The sequence below is a fragment of the Bos grunniens genome, chromosome 13, assembly GCF_055505025.1.
Source record: "Bos grunniens cultivar Pamir isolate PY7600 chromosome 13, Bosgru_T2T1.0, whole genome shotgun sequence".
NCBI lineage: Eukaryota > Metazoa > Chordata > Mammalia > Artiodactyla > Bovidae > Bos > Bos grunniens.
This window is the reverse complement of record NC_141177.1, coordinates 49901070-49927163: the sequence shown is the minus strand read 5'-3', so window position 1 is coordinate 49927163 and position 26094 is coordinate 49901070. Positions and strand designations below refer to the sequence as shown.

The 26094-nt window shown below is 47.0% G+C and overlaps 1 long non-coding RNA gene across 3 annotated transcripts in view; it reads left to right on the top strand.

Annotated features, from left to right (window-relative positions):
- LOC147360969 (uncharacterized) overlaps positions 1–23396 on the top strand; it is a 48318-nt gene extending 24922 nt beyond the window's left edge. For 2 of the 3 annotated variants that reach the window (XR_015139545.1, XR_015139546.1), the window contains exons 2-8: positions 7381–7461; positions 7568–7684; positions 9310–9430; positions 9938–10119; positions 11175–11273; positions 20644–20698; positions 20877–23396. This is a non-coding gene — a long non-coding RNA (uncharacterized LOC147360969). The remainder of the gene's footprint in view (positions 1–7380; positions 7462–7567; positions 7685–9309; positions 9431–9937; positions 10120–11174; positions 11274–20643; positions 20699–20876) is intronic. The other variant, XR_015139547.1, reaches the window with a different exon arrangement.
- The last annotated feature ends 2698 nt before the right edge of the window (positions 23397–26094 follow it).

Here is a 26094-nt window from a genome sequence, read left to right as displayed (position 1 = left end):
GAGCCTAGAAAAGTTTTTAGAGCCTCAAAACAGGTAAGAGTTGCTTGGAATGAAATAATCAGACAGGTATTCCCAAAGTTCCTTGTAGATACCATCGGGAAGTGCCGGAGGGACGCTGGCTGGTGAGGAGGTGGCTGCGGGGCCAGAGGGAGGGACTTGGGGCTGTGGAGACACATCCAGAGGCCAGGCCAGAGCTGGAGCAGCAGGGGTGGTGGGGAAGGCAGGGGTCAATGGCCCGCAGACCACCCATTGGGTGCTGAACATGGAGGGGGCAGCAGAGTCAGGGAAAGAAGGTGAGTTCCACGTTGTTGAACCATGGTTCTGAGGGGGCAGCAGGACCAGGCCCGTCCCACGGTCACTGGGCCTTGTAAACAGAGGGGAGGGACAGGCAAGACCTTGGAGGCAAGGCAGCAGGGGCCGATGGAGGAGACAGACACTGGGCAGGGAGGGGTGGGCGCGGAGCCCGCCTGCAGTGGGGATGGGGGCAGATGGCTCACGGTCAGAGGGAGAGGGCACAGGGCTTCCTGCCACAAACGTGAGTCCCTCCTGCTCTTGGCCCTGGTTTGGAGATCTGGACTCAGGGGGCTGTGCATGTTAGTCGCTCAGTCATGTCTGACTCTTTGCAACCCCACAGACTGTAGCCCGCCAGGCTTCTCTGCCATGGAATTCTCCAGGCAAGAATACTGGAGTGGGCTGCCATTACCTTCTCCAGAAGATCTTCCTGACTCAGGGATTGAACCCTGGTCTCCTGCATTGCAGGCATATTCTTTACTGTTTGAGCTACAGGGAAGTCAGGGAGCTTGTGGGGGCCAGATGAGGGGGGAGAGCACAGGTGGGGGGCCAGGTGAGGCCACGAGGAGGGACGTGTGACTCCCCTAACATACCCACCCACAGTCAGACCCCACGGCCAACTCCACATCCTGGACTTGAGCCCTGATTTCTTGTCTCAGGAGGGTCCTCCTGGAGCGGGTGGGAGTCAGCGTTGGTTGGTGGCTCCTCTTTCCAGGGAAGGGTGGAGAATTTTCTTGGTACCAGTGGTATAGGAATAGGGCCCCTTCTGCCATGAGCTTCTCAGGGTACAAGGCTCCCCTTTTTCTCAGAGGCATGTAGCATGGGGTTAGGGATTCTTACAGGGAGAGGAAAAGGAAGAAGATTGTAGTTTGGACCAAGAAGAATGGCCCAAACCGGTGGGAGCCTGGAGTCAACAGTTGTGAGTGGAAAAGCGCCCTTCCTCTAGTTCTACTGAAGGGCCTTTGGCCTTTACCAGAAAGGGGAACCTGGGAGAAGACTTCGAAGAAGAAAGAAGGATAAATGGCCCAGGTGGGGTCTCTGCTTCTTCCCCTCAAACATCCGGATGAGTCACTGTGTCTGGATGAGGCAAGACCACCTACTGTAGCACAGGGGTGTCTTGGAGGAGCTCAGAGGCGGTCGAGGTGAGATGGGAACCAGGACTGGAAGGTAAGGTCTGAACCTCCCTGAAGGAGCCGCGGGCCACCAAGAACGAGGTCAGGGATCGGTCAGTGGTGAAGCAGTCCGGAAGGTCTGAGGTGTGAGCCAACGCCTGAGGGTTGTGTACCCAGGGAAGGGAGTGGGAAGCCAGTCCCATAGCAGAGCACACTGGAGACTCTTGCCTTCATTATGCTTGGAGAGAAGAGAGCAAGGAGCTCGAGCTTGGTCTGGGGGATGCATAAGGGTGGAGTTAGAATGAGCTTGGAGGAGTCATGAAAACACATCAAGCCTTTAGACTGGTGTGTGTAGGCCACCCTGGTCCCCACACTCTGAAAAAAGTAGCTTTGTCCCCTAAACCAGCAGTCCCCAACCTTTTCGGCATCAGGGCCCAGTTTTGGTGAAGACAGTTTTTCCAAGGATGAGGGGTGGAGGGATGGTTCTCAGGCGGTGATGTGAGTAATGACAGATGCAGCTGCCATCCACTCGCCCACCCCTCACCTCCTATTGTGTGGCCCAGTTCCTAACAGGCCATGGCCCAGGGGATGGGGACCCCGGCCCAAATGGCTTGCTGGGAGTGCTTCATAAATAACTCCCTGCAGACCTGGGGGAGCCTCTGCCCCAGGCTTGTGATCTGAAGGAGAAGTTGCTTCAGGGAGTCTGGGGGAGCTTCCCACTCCAGTAAGAAGCCCACACCCACAGGGCCTGTGGGGTCACTTGAAGGTCACATGTTCCCAGTGGGACAGCTGCAGTGCAGGGTGCCACCCGGCCTGCGTTATACTTCTAGAAGTAAAAAAGACTCCCGCATTTCAGGGCCTCTTTTGTTTGTGTTTTGTGTGTGTCTGTGTGGGTACTGTGGACCACTCTGTTGATTTGGTGAAGCCTGTAGATTTCTCCCCAGAAATGTTTTTTTTTTTTAATCAAAAAGCATTTTTTGGGGGGTTATCTGAAAGTGGGTAAAATAGAGTACTAGATTAAAATTCATAGTCAAATACAGTTAGTAAAATATGAAAATTGTGATAATTTAATATGTACACTTCTTTATTAGTCCATTATAAAATAAGATACAGGGGGAGATTTCATAACCAGAATCCTTTTGAAGTAGTGATGAGTATAAGGGTATTTTGATATAGACAAAGTAACTTGTAACTTGATGTGAAAATGTCTAATTTCTATTACAAATACTACCAGTACTAATGTGACTTATTGACTACATTTATCATTGAAGTGCTAAGTTTAGAGAAAATAAAGATTTTTTTTCTCCCATCTGGGTTCACAGCTCCCCTGAATTCTAAGGTTCCGATGGGGATCCTGGGCCTAGATTAGGGGACTTCCCTGGTGGTCCAGTGGTTAAAACTTCACACTTCCGATGCAGGGGGCATGAGTTCAATCTCTGGTTGGGGAACTAAGATCCCACATGCTGCACAGCATGGCCATAAAACCCATAAAATAAAACAAGAGCCCCTGTTATTGTATAAAGCCATGGAGGTTTGGGGGTTCTTGTGTCCCAACAGCAGCTATTATATTAATTATCCTAATACCTTTGGTGGTCTTATTTGGCCTTGACCTCCATGTCCCCTTATTATGAAGGCTGAATAATGCCCCTCCCCCCTCTGGAAACATCCATGTCCTCATGTCCAGAATTGTGAGGATGTGACCTTACATGGCAGGAAAGACTCGGCAACTGTGATTAAATTAAGGACTTTTAAGATGAAGAGATTATTGTGGATTATCCAGATGGGCCCAGAGTTAACTGCAAGGATCCTTACAAGAAGGAAACCAGGGAGTCCCTGTGGTCCAGTGGTTAGGACTCAGCACCTTCGCTGCAGTGGCCCAGGTTCGGTAGTCCCTGGTCCTGGGACTGATGATCATCCTGCAAGCTGTGGGGGTGTGGCCAAAAAAGCAAAGAAGGAAACCTGACAACAGTTGGGGTGTGATGACAGACGCAAGAGGCTCCAGTGATATGAGAAGGGGCCACGAGGCGAGGGACACAGGTGGCTTCTATAGGCTGTTCAGGCAAGAAAAGGCTCCTCCTCAAAGCCTCTAGAAGGAACTCAGGCCTGATGATGCTTTGATGGTTCATTTCTGACCTCCAGTGCAATCATACATTTCAGCCATCTTAAGCCACTGCTTCTGTGATAATTTGTCACAGCAGCAACAGGAAGCAAATGTTGTTGTTCAGTCACTCAGTTGTGTCCGACTCTTTGCGACCCCATGGACTGCAGCATGCCAGGCCTCCCTGTCCTTCACCGTCTCCCAGAGTTTGCTCAAACTCATATGTCCTTTGAGTCGATGATGCCATCCAACCATCTCATCCTCTCTCGTCCCTTTCTCCTCCCGCCTTCAATCTTTCCCAGCATCAGGGTCTTTTCTAATGAGCTCTTTGCATCAATCAGGTGGCCAAAGTTGGAGCTTCAGCTTCAGTATCAGTCCTTCCAATGAATATTCAGGACTGATTTCCTTTAGGATTGACTGGTTTGATCTCCTTGCAGTCCAAGGGACTCTCAAGATTCTTCCCTAATACCGCGGTTCAAAAGCATCTGTTTTTTGTTGCTCAGCCTTCTTTATGGTTCAGCTCTCACATCCTTATATAACTACTGGAAAAAATCATAGCTTTGACTATACAGACCTCTGTTGGCAAAGTAACACCTCTGCTTTTTAATATGCTGTCTAGATTACGGAAGCAAATATGCTCATGTAGGACACAGCATCCCGCTTTAAGATGTTCTGTGGAGGTGCCTGCCTGCCTGCGTGCAGTGCAGTGGTCTTACACACACCTGAGTCACTGTTTAACCTTTATACTCTGTGTAGCCGCCCCCAGACCAAGACACGGGGCCTCCCAGCTCCCAGGCAGTAGCCCCGTGGGAGCCCTCTTCCGACCCCAGTCCCCATGGATTAGGTGTCACTTTGCCTTCGGGTGAGTAAGTGCCCAGCTACTCTCTGCTCGCGTCACAGTGTCGCGTCTGCAAGCGCAGCCGTGCTGCCGCCTCTCCCTGTGCATGTTTCATTTGGTCTGTTCATCTGTTTGGTGTGGTCCCTGGTGGCTCAGATGGTAAAAAGTTATCTGCAATTCAGGAATCCCAGGTTTGATCCCTGGGTTGGGAAGATCCCTGGAAAAGGAAATGGCAACCTACTCCAGAATTCTTACCTGGGAAATCCCATGAACAAAGGAGACTGGCGGGCTACGGTCCATGGGGTCGCAGAGTTGGACACGACTTAGCCACTAAACCACAACCCACCACAGATATACCTGTTCTTTTTCAGAGTCTTCTCTATAGGTTGTTACAAGATAATGAATGTATTTCCCTTTGCTATACAGTAGCTTGTTGTTGTTTATCTATTTTATATATAGTAGTGTATATCTGTTAACCCCAAACTCCTAAGAGAAATCCAGTTTTAAGGCTGTGGCCATAGAGGATTTTACATTATTTCTAGTGTTTCCTTAAGCACTGCTTTTTTTTGGCCAGCACTGACAAGATTTAATTTTTATTTTTTGGAGGTGGGGTTTGCACCGCGCAGCTTACAGGATCTCAGTGCCCCAAACAGGGCTTGAACCTGGGCCATGGCAGTGAAAGCCTGGAATCCTAACCACTAGCCCACCAGGGGACTCCTATTTTTCATTTTTTAAAAAACAATTTTAAAATTTTTGTACAGTTTTTAAAGATGTCTTTCCATTTACAGCGATTACAAAATACTGGCTATCTTCCCTGTATTGTATAAGACATCCCTGAGCCCGTCTTAAAGCCAGCAGTTTTATACCTCCTGTTCCCACACCCCATATTCTCCTCCCCCTCCTCCCCACTGTAACCACTAGTTTTTTCTCTAGCTCTGCCTCACTCCCCTTTTTCATTAAACTGACTCCTCCAAACTTCCAACCCGCCTGTGTGAGATGAACTACAGCCTGTGATTTGAAAATAAGGGCAGCCAACACAAAGTTGGGGCAAGAGTCAGGGGGTGTTTATGAGCTTTATGTAGGGGATGCTGGGGGTAGAACAGAGGGAAGGGAGGGATTCTGCCCCTCTAGGAAAATCCCGCCCTGCCCCCCCCCCCCCCCGCAACCAGGACTGCAGACAAACCCCTTTAAGACAGCCTGCTGAGTTTTGTTTAGAAAGCTGCTCCTCATTCCCTCCAGGAAGCTCAGGTGCCTCGGCCTCACCAGGGTTTTAAATAAGAACGATTTGTTGTCCTACCCTTGTGAGTTCTTTTTCTTTTTTTTAAAGAAAAATGAGCTCAAGAAAGAGAAGTCTGCACATGAAAACATCTCTAGGTTGAGCCAGAGGGGCGAGAAAGGAGAGGTACCTACGATTCATCCTTGTAAACATCATAATCCTTGTAACACGGATTTCAACAGACGGCTATAAATAACATCTGATGTTTGCACTCAAGAGTTTCAGGCTCTCAGGTGATGGCCTGGACAAGTGGCCACCAGCCCTGCCCTACTGGCTTGCAGCCCGGTCACCTAAGCCTCCCTGTTTTCAGAGGTAGTTTCTGCATCTCACTCGCTAGACCCTCACTCTCCAGACCCTCCCTTGCTGGACCCTGGGCCTCCCCACCCCAGGCGATCTGGGGGACCTGCCGCCTGGCGGGAGGACACGTGATGGAGGGGCCGCTGGGTTGCTGGTTTCCTTCCTCAGCGACTCACAGGCCAGCGGCCTCGCACATGTGCTCTCTGGGTTTGTTTTGATAGCTTGTTTGAAAAACAGTTCCCATCCACCAACTGCTCAGATAATAATCTTCCAAGTGGCAAGCAACTGGGATTGTTTTGGTTGCTGTTTACCCTCAGCAGCGTGGCTCAACTGGAAGATACGGGACTGGGGGAGTCCCCTTTCTTGCTCTGGTAACTGTCGCCCACATCATCCATAAGGAAGTCTCCTTTCCAGCTTTCCTCCCTTGGGAGCCCCGTGTTCCAGGGGAGAATAGGAGGGACAGGAACCTGATGGAAGCTTCGGGAATGTGGGTGCTGTAATCGGTAACCCTCACCCAAAGGCAGACCATCTCACCACCAGCATCAGGGGCTTTTGTATCCACTCGTGTAGGATAGGGGGAAGGCCCTGCTCGAGGGTTGATCTGGTTCTTTGAACTTTCCCTCCAACGCCCAAAACCTTCCAGCCTAAAAATCAAGCATCCCACATGTCCACAGAGCCCCAGCATGCCTGCCCTCTTCCCTAAGTGTGCAGGAGGCACCCACTGCTCCCCAGGCACCCAGACCAGGCCTCTAATCCCCATGACCTGTCCCTTGGCCTCCAAAGGTAGGGGTTTGCTAGGTCTGGCTGAGTCTCCTGGGGGAATTTTTTTTTTTAATCTCTCACCTCTATTTTGCCTTCCCAGCCTGTCTCCATCCACAGGTGCCCCATCAGCGGTCCCTTCCACTGTGGCAGGAACTTTCCATCCCAGTTCCAGCATCTTTCTCCTCTTCCATCACACCCTCCCACCCCTGCTGGGCTTGGCTTACTAAAGCCACCCTCTGGTGTCACTTATCTGCTTAAAGCCCCTTAGCCCCTGCCCACTGTTCACAGTGTGGAGTGACAGCACCTTGTCTGGTGTCCCAGGCCTTCTGCACTCTGGTTGCAACCTCACCCTGGCATCTGATCTCCGTCTGCTGCTCTATCCAGCTCCCTTCCTATTTCCCCGATCACGTCTGAGCTTTCCAGCAGGGCAGATGCCAGGCGGCAGACTCGACAGACTCCATGAATGCACTACCTGGAGCTGTCAGCCTGTGCGACCAGGGCACCTCGGGCCTTTGTGCCTGCTGCTTCCTTGTTCTAGAGGGCCATCCTCTCCCCGCCACCTGTGAAAACCAAACCCTTCTTCACTTCTTCCAGGAAGTCCTGGATCACCACTGCTTGAAAGGGTAGCTCATGTAAATGGATCCCTGAAAAAATAAATTGTACCTTCCATTTATGATTTTTTTGTATTTATGTTAATTTTGTTTAGAACATAAACCTCCACATGGATAAAGACTGAATTACCTTTCTGTATATCATTTGCTGTGTCTCGTACTGGGGCTGGCACATGGTAAGTGCTTAGCATGTTTTTGTTGACTAACAAAAGAATGAATGATTTCTGTTGGGCTTGGCTCTGCTGCATTTCACTGTGAGCCTCTGGTTCCATTTTAATTCAGGTCCACAACCTCTTCTCATCCTTATTTTCTACTGGAAGTGGAGAAGGAGTGAGTCAAACCCTAAGGATGTTCCCTGCACTATGCGGACTCACATGATGGTGAATCAGGGGTTCTCAGGTATGTGAGCCCATAGAATACTATTATTACCTGGTCCATTGTTCAGGGTCTCAGGATATGTCTCTGGGTGAATGAGCATTGAGCCCCAGCCCCCACCTCAACCAAATCAACTCTGCTTGTATCTGCCTCACACCTTGAGGTCTGGTAGACACTGTATTCAACCAGAGGCCAAAACATGTTTTAACAGAAAACCAGAACTTGCAAAAAGAACACACATACATATATATAGTTCAACTGGACTTCCCAGGTGGCACTAGAGGCAAAGAACTGGACTACCAGTTCAGGAGACATAAGAGATGTCAGTTTGGTCCCTGGTTGGGAAGATCTCCTGGAGAAGGATGTGGCAACCTACTCCAGGATCCTTGCCTGGAGAATCCCATGGACAGAGGAGCCTGGTGGGCTATAGTCTGTGTGGTTGCAGAGAGTCAGACACAACTAAAGCGACTTAGCATGTAGCATGTATAATTCAACTGGGTAGACATTCAAAATTCTTAGGAGAAACGCCTGTCTAAACATATTTGTAAGGATCTTAAAAGAATCTGTCCAGTCCAGAGCCGTCCCCCCCTCGGTCATGGGACAGCCCCCCCCACAAAGAGCTGTTGGGTCCAAGTGGCCACTTTGTCCAGGGACAAACAGGAGGATGGGAATTGGTGCCAGGGTTTAGCCGGGTTCTGCCTGGATCTTATTAGAAGGTCCTTTTCTTCCCTCAATGCTGTAGCTCATTTACCAGCGCAAGAGCAGGGAGTGCCCCCCACTGTGGGAAGGCAGGGGGCACAGTGGTTAGGGACACCCAGGTGTCCCCTGATGGGGGCAGGGACTTTGGGGAGAGGGCACCAGGGCAGGAGTGCTGAGTGCTGGGCGCCCCGGTCTCCGCCAAGCCTGTTGATCTGGGTGGCCCGCTCCAGCTCCGTCACTCGGAGCCTGACTCAGCCGCCAGCCATGGGGCCCGGGTTGCCGGGGGAAATGCTGTCGGCACATTTATTCTGGGTTTGGATATTTAAAGAGCTGGGTGTGTTGCACGACATTTCGGAAGTGCTTGGGGAAAGAGGGGGTTGCAGCCCAGGCTTTTTTTTTTCTTTAAACCGTTATAGATATCCTGTCCTGATCTCTCGGTCCACAAAGAGTGAGTTTCTTCCCCTAAGAGTCTGACGTGGGGCCTGCCCATTGTGTCTGCCTGGCTCTGCAGCCCGGCAGGAAGCAGGTGGCCCAAGGTGGGACCTGTGCCCAGCCTCAACCCTGGCCTGCCCAGGTCCCCATCCAAGTGCACCCTGCTCCCTGGACTAGGAGCCTGGGAGCCCCCCTCTCCAGGCTCCAGTGGAGGGGCAGACAGAGCCACAGAGCCGTGGGCTGGGTCCCCAAGGGCACCTGAAGCAGGTGCTCCTCCACCTGGGGCGACAGGATGGAGACCTCTGGCCTTAGGGGCCTCAGCGTGGGTGGCAGCACAGGGCCCCCGGGGGGTTCTGGGGGCACCAGCTTCCTCTTCCTCAGTGGCTGCACTCACTGGCTCAGGAAACGCCGGCTGAAAGCTGGGACTTTGTTTTCAAACCCCTGCGTCAGTTTTACTATTTGAGTGGCCACTTCGGGCTGCTTTTAGGAATGTGGTTCTTTTATCACTTCTCACTCAGGATGTTGTTGCCAAGAGACTTCCTCACAGACACTGTGTGCTGCCTTTGTTTTCCTTTCCAAATGCATATGGAGGAATCTTCCAGAACTGAGACCCCATCAGTGAATTGCACCTGCAGTGTGGTGAGTGGGCGTGGGGTAGTTTTTCTCTCATGACATTTATTGTTTTCATTTCTGCTCCCAGAAGTCATTTTGTCCACACACTCATGATGGCACATTTGAGAAACAGGAAATAAATACAGGTGATCTTGGAGGAAAATTAGTATCACCCATGGTTCCACCTGAGCCAGAGATCTACACTTAGCAATCTGGTGTTGTATTTTTTGTTTGTTTGTTTCAATTGGGCTCATCCTGCAGACGGTGTATAGGAATCAGCTTTTCACACCCAGCACCATAGCATCATCGATGTCCCCATCCTTGAAGTCTCATGGACGCAGTTTTCAAGTGTCATTAGCTCTCCTTTGGCTCTGTCCCCAGCAAAGTGACATTCAGGACGTTAGCCCGAGTTAAGGAAGCTGATGTCAGATGGGACAGGGAGACTGCACGGCAGAATCCAAGTCTATGTGTAGAGTCCAGACGGGTGGGACTGTGAGTGACTTTTATTTAGTCATCATCTCCTCTCTCTTCTAGGTCCTGCACATTTTTCTGTAACAAGCCCGGGAATAGAGGCAGGTGATGTGATCTAAGGTGCAGCCTCAGGTCGCAGGTGGGCTGTGGTCAGTCCTGCCTTCAAACCAGGTGAATTGCTTGGCCACTCTGGGCCTCATGTCCTCATCTCTAAAGCGTGGACGGTGATGCTGCCTATCTCACAGGTACGCTTTGCAGATCAGGTGCGTGAGAAAGTCCAGGGAACACCCATGAATGGGACTCATTGTGGCTTTACAGGATAAGCATACAGATTCTAAGAGTTACAGCCCAGTGGGCTGATTTACATCCCCCAAACACTCATTGACATCCTAACCACTAGGACCTCAGGAGAGTGAAAGTATTTGGAGACTCTTTATAAGGGTGATTACATTAAAATGAGGTCCCTGGGATGGACCCTAATCCCATGTGATTGGTGTCCTTAAAAGAAGAGTTGATTAGGACACAGACATGCACAGAAGAGACACCACATGAGGATACAGGGAGAAGACGGCATCTCCCAGCCAGAGAGAGGCCTGGGAGGAGACCTTCCCTGCAGATGCGCTGATCCTGGGCTTCCAGCCTCCACATTGTTTAAGCCTCCAGCCTGTGGTCCTCTGTTAGGACCACCTGCATGAACTCAGTAGCAATGTGCTACTGAGTGAACACACGTGCTAATCTGAACACATGTGCTCAGTAGCAATGTCCGTGTCATTGCTGTTCGTGGTCTCTCTCTCCACCCTGAGTTCCTTACGATCTAAGAGCCGTGCTGAGAGTTCTCCTTCAGGCAGACGCAGCCCATCCCCCCTTCCAGGCCCCTGGAGCCCCTCCTCTTCCTGGGCACCCAGGGTCCTGGGCATGTCCCTGGGGGCCCCATCCTCTGTCACTCCCCGCCCTCCGGGACTGTTTCTCCCCAGATGATGGCTCCCGACTTCCCTAGAGGGAACGTGAGTCTCTATCCTTCAAGAGCCTCATTCAGCCATTTTCTTGTTCAAGATACTCCCTCTTGAAGGTGCCTCTGCCCTTCAGTGAGGTGGTTTTAAAACTCTCCAGATACCAGCAGGAGAATGTGTTCATGTAGGCTCCAGTGGGATCACCAACACCATGGTCTTTTGTGGTGGGGTAATTTTTTTTTTAATGTTTAACTCTATTATGAACTTTAAAAAATGTTGGTGTGTTAATAACACTTAACTTGAGATCCATCCACTTAACAAAATTTTGGTTTTGTTTTTCTGGCTTGTAGGATTTTACTTCCCTGACCAGGGGGTGCACTCAGGCCCCGGCAATGAAAGCGCTGAGTCCTAATTTCTGGACCACCAGGGAATTGCAAACAGACTTTTAAGTACATAATCTATTATTTTTTTAAAAATTTATTTAAATTTACTATTATTTTTATTGATATATAGATGCTTTACAATCTTGTGTTAGTTTCTTCTGTATAGTCAAGTGTTTCAGTTTTCCGTTATGGCTTGTTACAGGATATTGGTTATAGTTCCCTGTGCTATACAGTAGATCCTTGTTTATCTATTTGATATATAGCAGTTTGTATCTGTTAATCCCCAACTCCTAATTTGCCCCTCCCCCACTCCCTTGATAACCACAAATCTGTTCTCTATGTCTGTGATTCTGTGTTTCGTAAACAAGTTCACTGGTGTTGCTATATCTCACGTATCCTGTGAGTGACATCAGATGATTATAATCCATGACTGTTGACTGTTGGTTCAGTGTGGTACAGCAAACCCTAGAGTTTGTTCATTTCACTTGACTGAAACTTCCTGCCTGTCCATCAGTAACTTCCCTTTCCCCTCTGTTTCCAGTCTCTCGTAACCAGCGTTCTACTCTTTGATACCATAGGAGTTTGACTTTTTCATTTCACATACCTCATATAAGTGGAACCAGGGTTTTTTCTGATTGACTTATTCACTGAGCATAATGTCCTCAAGCTTCACTTCTGTTGTCCAATTTTGCAGAATTTCTCTCTCTGAAGTCTGAATGGTATTCTTTTGCATGTTCCTGTCGCATCTTCTTTATCTGTTCATCTGTCACTAGACATTTAGGTCATTCCACATCCTAACTGTCGTGAGTGATACTGTAATGAACACTGGAGTGCTAAGACCTCTTTGAGATTCTGATTTCAATTCTTTTGGACAAAAACCCATTGGTGGGCTTGCAGAGTAGGATTCTGAACATGGAGGAGAGGAGCCCACTGGGGGGTGTGTGTGCAGTGCTCCCTCCGGTTCTAAATGCTCTGCCGGCCCTGTACTGGGAGCACAGGAAAGTGGGTATCAGGTGGGGATATTTTTGTGTTTGCAAACTGGAGGCTGGCTGTGTCTCCTGGGCCAGGGAGTTAGCCAGTGCACCTCGTCTGCTAAGTCATCCCCTCTTTTCGCAGGAGACAGTCTTATAAATTTGGCTAATAACTCCCATTTCATTTCCCCAAACTCCATTAGAGGGAAATTATAATGAAGCTCAAATACTCGCCAGGTTATTCATGGGAAAGACCTTTGGCTCTTAAAAAATATATTTTAGATGGCTGGATTAATCTAGTGGCACATTATAATATGGCCCTGCTGAAGTTTGCAGGAGACTCCTGGCACCAGGCATTGTGCCTTCCACAATGCTGCCAAGGAGCATGAATTATCTTTACAGGAAGAGGCAGGAATTAATATGTCAGATGCAAAAGACCCAGGGGTAGCGCCCTATGAAAGCCTAGGACCCTTGTTCCTTGTCAAGGTTCTGCAAGGTTGGAGTTATAATCACATGATTCCAGAGCAAGCTCCGTTAGCCAAACCTCCCTGAGAAGGGCACTTGACTAGGGGCTTAATTTATGACAAGCATGTTGGAAAAAACATGCTGATTTCATTCCTTTTATTACCTCCCTGGCACAGCAAGTTAATTAAAAAAAAAGTATGATGACTGCTTTGTGCTCACATAAGAGGTTGATTTGTAATGTAAATATATTCATGTGTATGGTACATACATTAATATAGAAGTAATAATAACAGCGGGTTAGTATCTATCACCAAATGAGCTTTGGACCCTGGGGAAGGCGTTATGCGCAGATTATTTATAACTCTACCAAGCCGACATTATTCAATTCATTTTGTTGATGGGGAAACTGAGGCTCAGGGTGGTTAAGGAGCTTGCCCAAGGACATATGGCTGATGTGTGATGGGATTCAACCTAAGTTATAAGATAGTGTTTATGGCAGGGTGAACTAAAGCTCCTCTCTGTATGCTCTGCCTCAGCCCTACCATTTGCCTCCATTTAATCCCCATCAAGGTCAAAGAGAAAATTGAGCATGAGTGTGAAGGAAGATTGATGGGCCCTGTTCATTGTTGTATATGTGAAGAAGCTGAAGACTCTAACCAGGAGAAGGCTGTATGCTTCAAGAAAGGCGATGTTATTAAGACACAAGTAGGTTAAGAGTGAAAGGACTGAAAAAAGATATGCTAGCTCCTAATCGAAAGAAAGCTAGAGAGAGAATATTAGTATCAGACAAAGCAGATTATAGAACAAATAATATATCAGGCATTAAAAAGTGTCCTTTCATAATGATTACGGTATCCATTCATCAGGGTGACATAGCAATTCTAAATGTTTATGCACTGAATAACAAAGCTTCAAAATAGATGAAACAGAAACTAATAGACTTGCAAGAGGAAACAGACAAACCCACAATTACAGTCAGATTTCAACACCATGCTGTCACTCATCAGTAGAACAAGTGGACAGAAGATCAGCAAAGATGTAGACAGCTTGGATGACACCCTCCACCAACTCAGCCCAATTGACGTTTACAGATCACATCACCCAACAATAGCGGAACACACTTTCCTTGCTAGTGCATGCGAAGATGTACCAAGATGGGTCACACTCCAGTCTGAGACTAAAAAAAGTCAAGATTCAAGTCCTGTAAAGTGTGTTCTCTGACCGTGGTGGAATTAAATCACAAATCAGTGACAGAAACTTGGAAAATCTCCAAATAATTATACATGGGATGACACATTTATAACTAACCAGCAAGTCAAAGAAGAAATTATATAATTATCTCAGTAGCCATAGAAAAAACATTTAACAAAGCCCAACATTTGTTTCTGATTAAAAAACAAAACTCTGGTAGTAGAAGGGAACTTTCTCAGCAGAATAAGAGGCAGCTATGAAACAAATGTATCAGTTCAGTTCAGTTGCTCAGTCATGTCCGACTCTTTGCGACCCCATGAATCGCAGCACGCCAGGCCTCCCTGTCCATCACCAACTCCCAGAGTTCACTCAGACTCATGTCCTTCGAGTCACCTCTGTCGTCCCCTTCTCCTCCTGCCCCCAATCCCTCCCAGCATCAGAGTCTTTTCCCATGAGTCAACTCTTCGCATGAGGTGGCCAAAGTACTGGAGTTTCAGCTTTAGCATCATTCCTTCCAAAGAAATCCCAGGGCTGATCTCCTTTAGAATGGACTGGTTGGATCTCCTTGCAGTCCAAGGGACTCTCAAGAGTTTTCCCCAACACCACAGTTCAAAAGCATCAATTCTTCGGCGCTCAGCTTTCTTCACAGTCCAACTTTCACATCCATATATGACCACTGGAAAAACCATAGCCTCGACTAGATGGACCTTTGTTGGCAAAGTAAAATCTCTGCTTTTCAATATGCTATCTAGGTTGGTCATAACTTTTCTTCCAAGGAGTAAGTGTCTTTTAATTTCATGGCTGCAGTCACCATCTGCAGTGATTTTGGAGCCCCCCCCAAAATAAAGTCTGACACTGTTTCCACTGTTTCCCCATCTATTTCCCATGAAGTGATGGGACCAGATGCCATGATCTTCGTTTTCTGAATGTTATAATTAATGGTGAAAGGCAAAATCCTTTCCTTTTCTAAAGATCATCCTTTCCTTTTCTAAAGATCAGAAAGAAGACAAAGATGCCTGCTCTCACAACTTCTATTCGACGTTTGTACTAGAGAAATAAAGGACATTCAGACTGGAAAGTTAAAGTTGCTCAGTCATGTTCGACCCTTTGCGACCTCATGGACTAGACAGTCCATGGAATTCTCCAGGCCAGAATACTGGAGTGGGTAGCCGTTCCCTTCTCCAGGGGATCTTCCCAACCCAGGGATCGAACCCAGGTCTCCTGCATTGCAGGTGGATTCTTTACCAACTGAGCTATCAGGGAAGCCCTCAGACTGGAAAGGGGGCAGCAACAGGTATCGTTCTTTGCAGACAGTATGACCGTCTATGGTCAATATGATCAACTAATAAGTAAATATTGCACGCCTGTAGGATACAATATTAATAATACAGAAATAAAATTTATTTATATATACCAGCAATAAGCTATCCAGAATTGTAATTAAAAAAATATCATATATTGCATGCTAAGTCACCTCAGTCATGTCCAATTCTGCGACCCTATGGACTGTAGCCTGCCAGGCTCCTCCATCCATGGGATTCTCCAGGCAAGAATATTGGAGTGGGTGGCCAGGCCTTCCTCCAGGGAATCTTCCTGACCCAGGAATCGAACCCAAGTCTCTTATGTCTCCTGCGTTGGCAGGAGGTTCTTTACCATTAGTGCCACCTGGGAGGCCCAAGTACAAAAGTACTTGCAGTTTTGCATTGTTGAGTTTCGCTGTTTGATAATGTATTACATTCTTAAATAAACGTGGTTATGCTATACATGATTTTAATGCACATTTCTCACTTTATCTTTGTTAATGACTTATTACTTGCTGTGTATTTTATATTTATTTTAGACTATGGAAATGATAGACAAAAAGCAAATTAGAGCGATTTTCTTATTCAAGTTCAAAATAAGTCATAAAGCAGTGGAGGCAACTCACAACATCAGTAACACATTTGGCCCAGGAACTGCTGACGAATGTATAGTGCAGTGGTTGTTCAAGAAGTTTTTTAAGGAGATGAGAGCCTTGAAAATGAGTGCAGAGGCTGGCCATCGGAAGTTGACAGCAACCAACTGAGTGCATCATTGAAGCTGATCCTCTTTCAACTACATGAGAAGTTGGCAAAGAAATCAACATCGACCATTCTACAGTCATTGGACATTTGAAGTAAATTGGAAAGGTGAAAAATCTTGATAAGTGGACACCTCATTAACCGACCAAAAATTTAAAATCTTCATTTTGAAGTGTCGTCTTCTCTTATTCTACGCAACAACCATGAATCATTTCTCTATTGAATTGTGACGTGCAATGAAAATTGGATTTTATATGACAACCGGAGACAACCAGCTCAATGACTGAACTGAATCGAAGCTCCAAATCACTTCCCAAAGCCAAACTTGCACCAAAAAAAGGTAATGGCCGCTGTCTGGTGGCCTGCTGCCTGTCTGATCCACTACAGCTTTCTGAATCCTGGTGAAACCATTACATCTGAGGAGTATACTCAGCAAATCAATGAAATGCACCAAAAACTGGAACACCCGCAGCCAGCATTGGTCAACAGAAAGGGCCCAGATCTTCTCCACGACAACACCCAGCTGCATGTCACACAACCAATGCTGCAAAAGTTGAATGAATTGGGCTACGAAGTTTTGCTTCATCTGCCATATTCACCTGACCTGTTGGCAACCGACTAGCACATCTTCAAGCATCTCGACAACTTTTTGCAGGGAAAATGCTTCCACAACCATCAGGAGGCAGAAAATGCTTTCAAGAGTTTGTCGAATTTTGAGCCTCAGCTTACTAAGCTACAGTAATAAACTTATTTCTTTTTGGCAAAATATGTTGATTGTAATGGTTCCTATTTTGATTAATAAAGATGTGTTTGAGCCTAGTTACAGTGATTTAAAAATTCACAGTCCGAAATTGCAATTGCATTTGTACCAACCTAATACAATAGCATCAAACATATGAAATTAGGAATAAATTTGACAAAAGATAATATGTAAGATCTGTACACTGCAAGCTGTAAAACATGGTTGAAAGAAATTAAACAAGACCTAAAACATTGAGAAATGTATTTACCCTGTTATGGTATCAGTAGACTCAATATAAATTTTAAAATGTCTGTAGATTTAAGGCAATATCTACCAAAATTCCAGTAGTTTTTATGTAGAAACTGTCTACTGATTCTAAAATTCAAATGGAAATGCAAAGGACCTAGGATAACCAAACAACTTTGAAAAAGAAAAACATTACCTGAAATGGGGACTTTAAGCTCTTCCTTGCATCTCTTTTTAAGAGCAAAACCTTGTTCATGACTTCGCAGAAGTCTTCTCATCGATCCAAGAATGATCATTGAGGTTGTGGGGAGAGTGGGTCCCCAAGGAAAATCTGGGGGCTGTTCTAGAGAAGGGGGAATGGATATGTATGGGACAGGCAGAAACAATAGATTTTTTTTTTTAATATTTATTTGTTTTCAATTGATTGATGATTGCTTTACAATATTGGTTTGATTTCTGTCATATATCAACATGAATTACCCATAGGGGTACATATGTCCCCTCCCTCTTGAATCTGCCTCCCACCTCCCATCCTTTCGCACCCCTCTAGGTTATTACAGAACCCCAGTTTGAGTTCCCTGAGTCATATAGCAAATTCCCCTTGGCTGTGTATTTTACATATGGTAGTGTATATGCTTCCATGTTAACTCTCTCCACTCATCTCACCCTCTCCTTCCTCTCCGCAGCTGTGTCCAGAAGCCTGTTCTATGTGTCTGCACCTGTATTGCTGTCCTGAAGATTCAGGTTCATCAGTACTGTCTTTCTAGATTCCATGTATATGCGTTAATACATGATATTTGTTTTTCTCTTTCTGACTTATTTCACTCTGTATAAATAGGCTCTGGGTTCATCCACCTCATTAGAACTGACTCAAATGCATTCCTTTTTATGGCTGAGTAGGCTGCAGTCCATGGGATCACTAATAGTCAGACACGACTGAAAGACTTCTCTTTCACTTTTCACTTTCATGCACTGGAGAAGGAAATGACAGCCCACTCCAGTGTTCTTGCCTGGAGAATCCCAGGGACAGGGGAGTCTGGTGGGCTTCCATCTATGGGGTCGCATAGAGCTGGACACGACTGAAGTGACTTAGCAGCAGCAGCAGTATTCCATTGTATATACGTACCACAGCTTCTTTATCCATTCATCTGTTGATGGACGTCTGTGTTGCTTCCATGTCCTAGCTGTTATGAATAGTGCTGCAATGAACATTGGGCTACATGTGTCTTTTTCAGCTTTGGTTTCCTTAGGGCATATGCCTAAAAGTGGTATTGCTGCATCATATGGTGGTTTTATTCCTAGTTTTTAAAGGAATCTTTATGTTGTCTTCCATAATGGTGGTATCAATTTACATTCCCACCAGCAGTGCACCCCCTCTCCAGCACTTGTTGTTTGTGGACTCTCTGATGATGGTCATTCTGACTGGTATGAGGTGATTCCTTATTGTAGTTTTCATTTGCATATGGCTTTTCCAGTGGTCATGAAGAAAGCTGAGTGCCAAAGAATTGATGCTTTTGAACTGTGGTGTTGGAGAAGACTCTTGAGAGTCCCTTGGACTGTAAGGAGATCCAACCAGTCCATCCTAAAGGAGATCAGCCCTGGGATTTCTTTGGAAGGAATGATGCTAAAGCTGAACTCCAGTACTTTGGCCACCTCATGCAAAGAGTTGACTCATTGGAAAAGACTCTGATGCTGGGAGGGATTAGGGGCAGGAGGAAGAGGGGACGACAGAGGATGAGATGGCTGGATGGCATCACTGACTCGATGGATGTGAGTTTGAGTGAACTCTGGGAGTTGGTGATGGACAGGGAGGTCTGGCATGCTGTGATTCATGGGGTCGCAAAGAGTCGGACACGACTGAGCGACTGAACTGAACTGAACTGAATAATGAATGATGGTGAGCATCTTTTCATTTATTTATTGGGGAGCCTGGTAGGCTGCCGTCTGTGGGGTCGCACAGAGTTGGACACAACTGAAGTGACTTAGCAGCAGCAGCAACAACAGATACTTTGTTGCAGCGAGCCCACTGGAATAAATAGAATTCAGTCTGAGCCACGGTTTTTCTCTCTGGCAATTCGCAGTAAAACATACGGCTTCAGGGGCTGTGTCTGTGCTGGTCAGGCTCCAAACCTCAGGGCCACAGAGCCTGGGAGTTAGTGAAGGGGGTACCCAGGAGAGAAGCCTTGATAAAGAACTTGACACGTTTCCCCTCAGGAGGCACATACAGTCCAAGTGAGCAAACCTTCTGCCTCTGTCCCTCCTCCAGGGATGTTACCTGTGGAATTGTCCTACCACCCAGTGAGGAATTTCTCACATGAACTACAGCCCGGGGCCCTGTCCTGCAAAGGTGGGCAGGGCCGTGTGGCTGATGGAAGCTGGAGGGACTTAGCTCTCCCTCCTGGTGGAGGGCGATGGGAAAGGTGGGGATCACAGAAAGGCCAGGAACTCAGGGCTGCCAGAGAAAGTCTGAGGGGGAGAGAGAGTATGACCCAGTCCTCTGATGACGCTGTGCAGTAGACAGCCAAGGGCTGTGGCCTGAGCACACACGGAAGAGAAAGGGACGCTCAGCTTCTCTCAGGAGTAGCTGCTCTGAGGCCACAGACCCAAACCTGACCCAGGGCCCCTTTTCCTTACCCTAGCTTACCCGCTGGGTCCAAGGAGCTGGAGAGAATGTGCCCCCACTATCGGAAGCCTCCAGGTGGCCGACTCCTTGCCGCAGGGTCCAGGGAAGCAGACAGGAGGCTCACAGAGAAGACAGCACTCCCCCGCCCGCCCACTCCAAGCTCAGTTCTTGGCCCCAAACCATCTTCCCAGGCGACACAGAAAGTTGTGCATCCTTGGGCCTTTGAGAGACTTCCCCAGAACACTGGGAGGAGGATAAAATTGCAGAGCTTACTTAGCTCCCCTAAGTCTTGGATGCCCACAGCCTTCTGAGGCAGTTACTGTCACTGTGCCCACTGAACGGTTGCAGAGAAGGGCGTGGGCATGTTAGTGACTGAGCCATGACTCCACAGTGCATGGGGGCAGAGGCTGACCTCTGAGTCCAGGAGGATTGGCTGCAGAGCCCACCGTGATCCCATAGAACGTATGGTTCCAGGGTTGGAATGTTCTAGAATCTACTGTCATAAACAGCATCATGTGTGAGATGGCAAGTCTGACTCGGCCCTCCTGCCCTGTCTCTTTTCCCGGGCCAGGGGAGAAGCAGGCCCACCTGTCCTTCCCATCCTCCTCTCTGTTCAATGCCGTCTTCTTGGAAACAGCAAACCGCATGCCTGGTGCTGTAAGAACAAGGTCATCCACAGGCACCATGTCGTATGTCGTTGTTCAGTCGCTCAGTCGTGTCCGACTCTTTGCGATCCCTTGGACTGCAGCACGCCAGGCTTCCCTGTCCTTCACCATCTCCCAGAGTTTGCTCAGACTCATGTCCATTAAGTCAGTGATGCCATCCAATCATCTCATCCTTTGCTGTCCCCTTCTCCTCCTGCCTTCAATCTCTCCCAGCATCAGGGTCTTTTCCAGTGAGTCGACTCTTCGCAATAGGTGGCCAAAGTATTGGAACTTATACCATGTAGTATACACCCCCCCAAAACAAGACATTTCTCCACAGAAAACAACCACGCCATGCTGTGAACACACACTCACTTCATCTTACTAAGAGAAATGCTAACTTCCATGTCTTTTCCAAATTACATTCAGTTTCCTCAGCTGGTTCTTAATTTTACTGTCTCCAGCCTAAAGTGTTTTTTTTTTTTTCCCCCCAGGAAAAGGAGCATTTTGTCCTAAGAGAACTTCATATCTCCTTAGAAGACCAAAACTGTAAGAACTTTGAAAATGATAGTTTTCTAACTGCCAGGTGGGCCAGGGTGTTGGGGGTGTCAGGGAAGCGTAAGAGCGGGAGCCTGGAACTTCACTGCAGTTCCCACCCCAGAGCATATCAGACCTGATGTCAGAATCCAGACAGCTCTTTGCAGCCATCATCCCTTCTCTCCCGAAGTAACTGTAGGTTCCCTGGAAGCTGTGAAGATGGTGGAGAGAGGCCTTGGGTACCACTTATCCTGTTCCATCCAAAGGTAACATCTTACACAACAATGGAACCATGTGGAAATCAGGACTTCGACATGGATACAGTTGTGTTGCACATAAGTGCCATCTTATCACATGTGTGCATTTGTGTAACCTTCCCTGCAGCCAATACCCAGAACCTTCCACTCACCACAAAGGTCTCCCTGTTCCTCTCATCATTCCTATCCCTTGATAAGCTCTTTCATTTTATCATTTAGAAAATGTGATTTAAGTAGAATCATCCTGGCAGCTCTGCTGGTAAAGAATCTGCCTGCAATGCAGGAGAGTGAAAGTGAAAGTCACTCAGTCATGTCCAACTCTTTGCAACCCCATGGACTACATACAGTCCATGGAATTCTCCAGGCCAGAATACTGGCCTTCTCCAGGGGATCTTTCCAACCCAGGGATCGAACCTAGGTCTTCCACCTTGCAGGTGAATTCTTTACTGTCTCAGCCACCAGAGAAGTCAAAGAATGCTGGAGTGGGTAGCCTCTCCCTTCTCCAGTGGGTCTTCCCAGCCCAGGAATTGAACCGGGGGCTTCCCTGATAGCTCAGTTGGTAAAGAATCTGCCTGCAGTGCAGGAGTCACTGGTTCAATTCCTGGGTCAGGAAGATCCCCTGGAGAAAGGATAGGTTACCCACTCCAGTATTCTTGGGCTTTCCTTGTGGCTCAGCTGGTAAAGAATCCACCTGCAATGTGGAAGACCTGGGTTCGATCCCTGGGTTGGGAAGATCCCCAGGAGAAGGGAAAGGCTACCCACTCTAGAATTCTGACCTGGAGAATTCCATGGACTGTCTGGTCCATGGGGTCCCAAAGAGTCAGATATGACTGAGCAACTTTCACTTAAGTTTCTTAATTGCTACCGACTATTTACTTTCATGTAATTTCTGGTATGTGAAGGGCCTAAGTCTGCCCTTTTATTTTTTGTTTTCTGTTCTTTGCTTTTATTTTCCCATCTTAGTATTGGTTACTTGAACATCTGTTTTAGAGTCATGTTTCAATTTTTATATAGTGTTTCTGAGTATATCTCTTTGTATAGCTGTTTCAGCTGTTGCTCTGGATATTATATTATGCATATATGATTTATAGCAGTTAACTGCTGTTGACATTTTACCAGTTTGAGTAAAGTACCCAAACTTTACCTCCCACTAAGTCCCTTCACTCAACCTTGTTTAAAATATAATTGTTTTAAGTATTTCTTCTCTATACATTTAGAACCTCATTGAATAATGTTATAATTTTTGCTTCAACCAAACAAAATTTATAAAACTCAAGAAAAGAAATATATTGTATTTATCTTATTTATATGGTCTTTCTTCTTTCTATGTGGTCTAAGAGTACATATGTAAATATAGAATTCATTTATTTTATAAATATTTAGATGTTAATTTGGAAAATGTATGTTAAATATTTTAATATATTATTAAATGTAAATTTATAAATAAAATTACATGTTAATTCCAGGGTTTCTATTTGTACTTTATAGGAAGAATAAAGAGAGGTGTATCTACTCCATCTTGGTCCGGAGACCTAATCTTTTAAGAAAAGAAAGTCTGAGGGGCTTCCCTGGTGGTCCAGTGGTTAAGACTTCCTACTCCCAACATAGGGGGCCTGGGTTCAATCCCTGATCAAAGGACAGAGATCCTGCATGCTGCAGAGTGTGGCCAAAATAAATAAATAAAATAAAAAGACACCAATTAAGAAACCCTGAGAAGGGAGAAACAGAAAGTCTTAGCACTCCTCTGCCCCGCTACAGCTTTGAGACAGCACGGATGGCAGCCTGGGAAACCATTTCTGCAGCATTCCCCTTGGTCCTCAGGCATCTTTTGGAGAAGACTTTGGGCATCCTGGAAATACAGAGCAGGACTGAAAAAATGCAGAAGGAAGTGAGATGGGGGGTACTTGAGTTACCTTGTCTCCCCGCTGAGATATGGTCAACCACATAACTTCCCAAACCAGGAAGTTACGGGCATCTAAAAACACTGGGTTTTGATTCAGAATCCAACAGGCTTTCCTTTGTCCACCAAAAGCCCTTGCTGAGGCTTGTCAAGGGACGTTGCCACACACTGCTTCCTCAAAGCACCGCCCCGCCCCTCCCCCCGGAGTCTGGGCGTCATCCCCACCTCTGTGTCCCTCATCCCCCCAGGGAGCCATCCACACCAAAGTATTAATACCAGGTGGAGGATTATGCTGACCACTGCCAAGGACCCTGCAGCAGCAGCTCAGTGGACAGACCACCAGGATCGGAGCAGGAACTGTGCAAAGCAGTGACCACCCGACCTTCAACTCCAAACACACGCTTGACCCATTCAGTAGGTTACAAATCCTCTCAGCTGGTTTACTTCCTAGATTTTTGCTTTAAGAAACTTTGGGTCATTCGCAAAAATAAGCCCACTTTGCAAAAGTGAAAATTTGCTGTTGTGTACAATAAAAAAACTTGCCGACCATGAAGATGTTTCTAGGAATATTGCTGAAATGCACACTGGCCTCCGAGGGAACTTGTTTATTTGGAGTATCACTTCTGAAGGGATTGTTTGTCAAACAAAACCAAACAAAAATAAGTCAACTTCCTTTAGACATAATCACTCCCATCTACCTTCAGTGGCTCATGGGGACTCCTGGGGGCTTCTGTATTCTTACGACTTCCTGGAGAAAGGCCAGACTCTGGTCTCAAATAAATCCACAGAAATGTGCTGTGTGCCTGGCATGGAGGTGCTGACGAAAGCAAAGGATTTGGTTTTATCCCTAGAAGTGTTTCAAGACTCAATGACCAATTTCTCCTGCAAATAAATTCCCATCTCTTGTGGCTCAGATGGTAAACAATCTGCCTGCAATGCAGGAGACCTGGGGTCGATCCCTGGGTCAGGAAGATCTGCTGGAGAAGAGAATGGCAACCCACTCCAGTATTCTTGTTTGGAGAACTCCAGGGACAGAGGAGCCTGGCGAACTACAGTCCGTGGGATCGCAGAGTTGGACACAACTAACTACAGGCCAAGCTTCACAAGAAGCCCCACCTTTCTACCAACTTTCCCCACCCCCAAACCTTCCTTCACTTACTCATTCAGTAAGTGTATACTGAGCATTTATTTTGTACCAGGTACTCTACTAGGTGATGGAGAGTACATTGAAGAAAACACCTGAAATCTTGCCTTTATGGGAACTTATTTTCTCATGGGAGAAACAGATGATAAGCCTAATACAAATAAAGTATATGGTATGTTATCAATAGAAGGTATTAAGTGCTCTGTAGACAGTGAAGCAGGGGTGCAGTTTACAATGAGGGAAGGCCTTGTTGAGAAGGCAACGTGCAAACAAGGACTTGAAGGAGGTGGGGAGTGAGGCTCGTGGATCCAGGGCAGGACGCACCGGGCGGTAGCAACAGCCCTGAGCTGAGAGGGCTTCTGGTCTTGTCAGGGACAGCGAGGAGGCAACGGAAAAGACTGTTTTCACTGAGTGAACTTCTAGTCAGGTCAAATACAGACCAGTCATTTTTTTTTTTTTTTTTTGTAGCTTATTGCTACTTAGAATTTATTTGGCTTTGTTTCTTTTTTAAAATTTTAATTGAAGTCTAGTTGCTTTACAACGTTAGTTTCTGCTGTACAGTGAAGTGAATCAGCTCTGTGTATACATGCGTCCCCTCTGTTGTGAATTTCCTTCCTGTTGAGGTCACCGAGAGCACCGAGTGGCGTTTCCCGTGCTCTCCAGGCCTCATTAGTCCTCCGTTGTATGCATAGTGTCAGTAGCGTGTACACGTCAGTCCCAACCTGCCGTATCCTCCCACCTGTGTCTCCCCTTTCTCCTTGCTAGCCATACCTTTGTTCTCTACATCTATGTCTCTATTTTATAAATAAGATCATCCATACCAATTTTTTCAGATTCCACATATGTTAATACATACTTGTTTTCCCTCTGTATGACAGTCTCTAGGTCCACCCATGTTTCTACAGATGATCCAATTTCATTCCTTTTTATGGCTGAGTAATATTCCAAAATAAAGTCAAGTCTTGCAAGCAGGATCTTCCAGGGAACCACCAGACAGGTATGAGAACAGGGTTTTGACCCCCTTTTGCCAGTTCACTTCAGTTGCTCAATTGTTTCTGACTCTCTGTGAGCCCATGAACCATAGCACACCAGGCTTCCCTGTCCATCACCAACTGCTGGAGCTTGCTCAAACTCATGTCCATCGAGTCAATGATGCCATCCAGCCATCTCATCCTCTGTTGTCCCCCTCTACTCCCACTCTCAATCTTTCCCAGCATCAGGGTCTTTTCCAATGACTCAGTTCTTCCCATCAGGTGGCCAAAGTATTGGAGCTTCAGCTTCAGCATCAGTCCTTCCAATGAATATTCAGGACTGATTTCCTTTAGGATGGACTGGTTGGATCTCCTTGCAGTGCAAGGGGCTCAAGAGTTTTCTTGGGGACTGAAGGTTGTTGGTTTTCAAGCATACTGGGGAGAGGGGGATGAGAGTAAGTGAAGTTCCAACACCATAAAGGTCACCATTCTTGCTGAGATCCTGCCTTTCCCCACTAGCAAACACTCCCTGACTGCTACAAGCCTTTTGTTAATTTTCTGAATTCTGCAAAAGATGACTGTGATGATTTTTGCACAGCGGTCCTCAGAGAGGATGTTCAGGAGCTTTCACCATCCTTCCTGCTGACACTACTCTTGAAGGGACACTTGGGGGCTGGAAATTGACATAAACAAACTGGACTGAGTGGATGTGTGATTATGAGAGGGGAGCAAGATTTGGCTGGATTGGGGGCCCCAGGCAGCAGGATGATGGGAATCAAGGCAGGATGCGCAGCTGGGAGCCCTGTGCAAACTGGCATCTGAAGTTTTCAAGGAGAAAAGTGAACATGGATCTTTTAGGAAGGTTAAGCTGGCAGGGGGCCAGGAGATGAGCTGGAACAGAGGGAAGAAGACCAACGACTAGTCTGTGCACATGGGAGAAGCACCATGTGCACATGGGAGAAGCTGGATGGGAGAGCAGTCCTCAGGAGGCTTCCGTTGGTGATGGGTCACTGGGGAGGCTGGTAAGTCCTGTTGCTGTCTGGAGACACAAGTTTTCTTCTTGCCAGCCCAAAAGTTATGTCGGTCCCAATGGGGTCCTCTTGGCCTCACCCTTATACTGTTTGCCACCTGTGAAG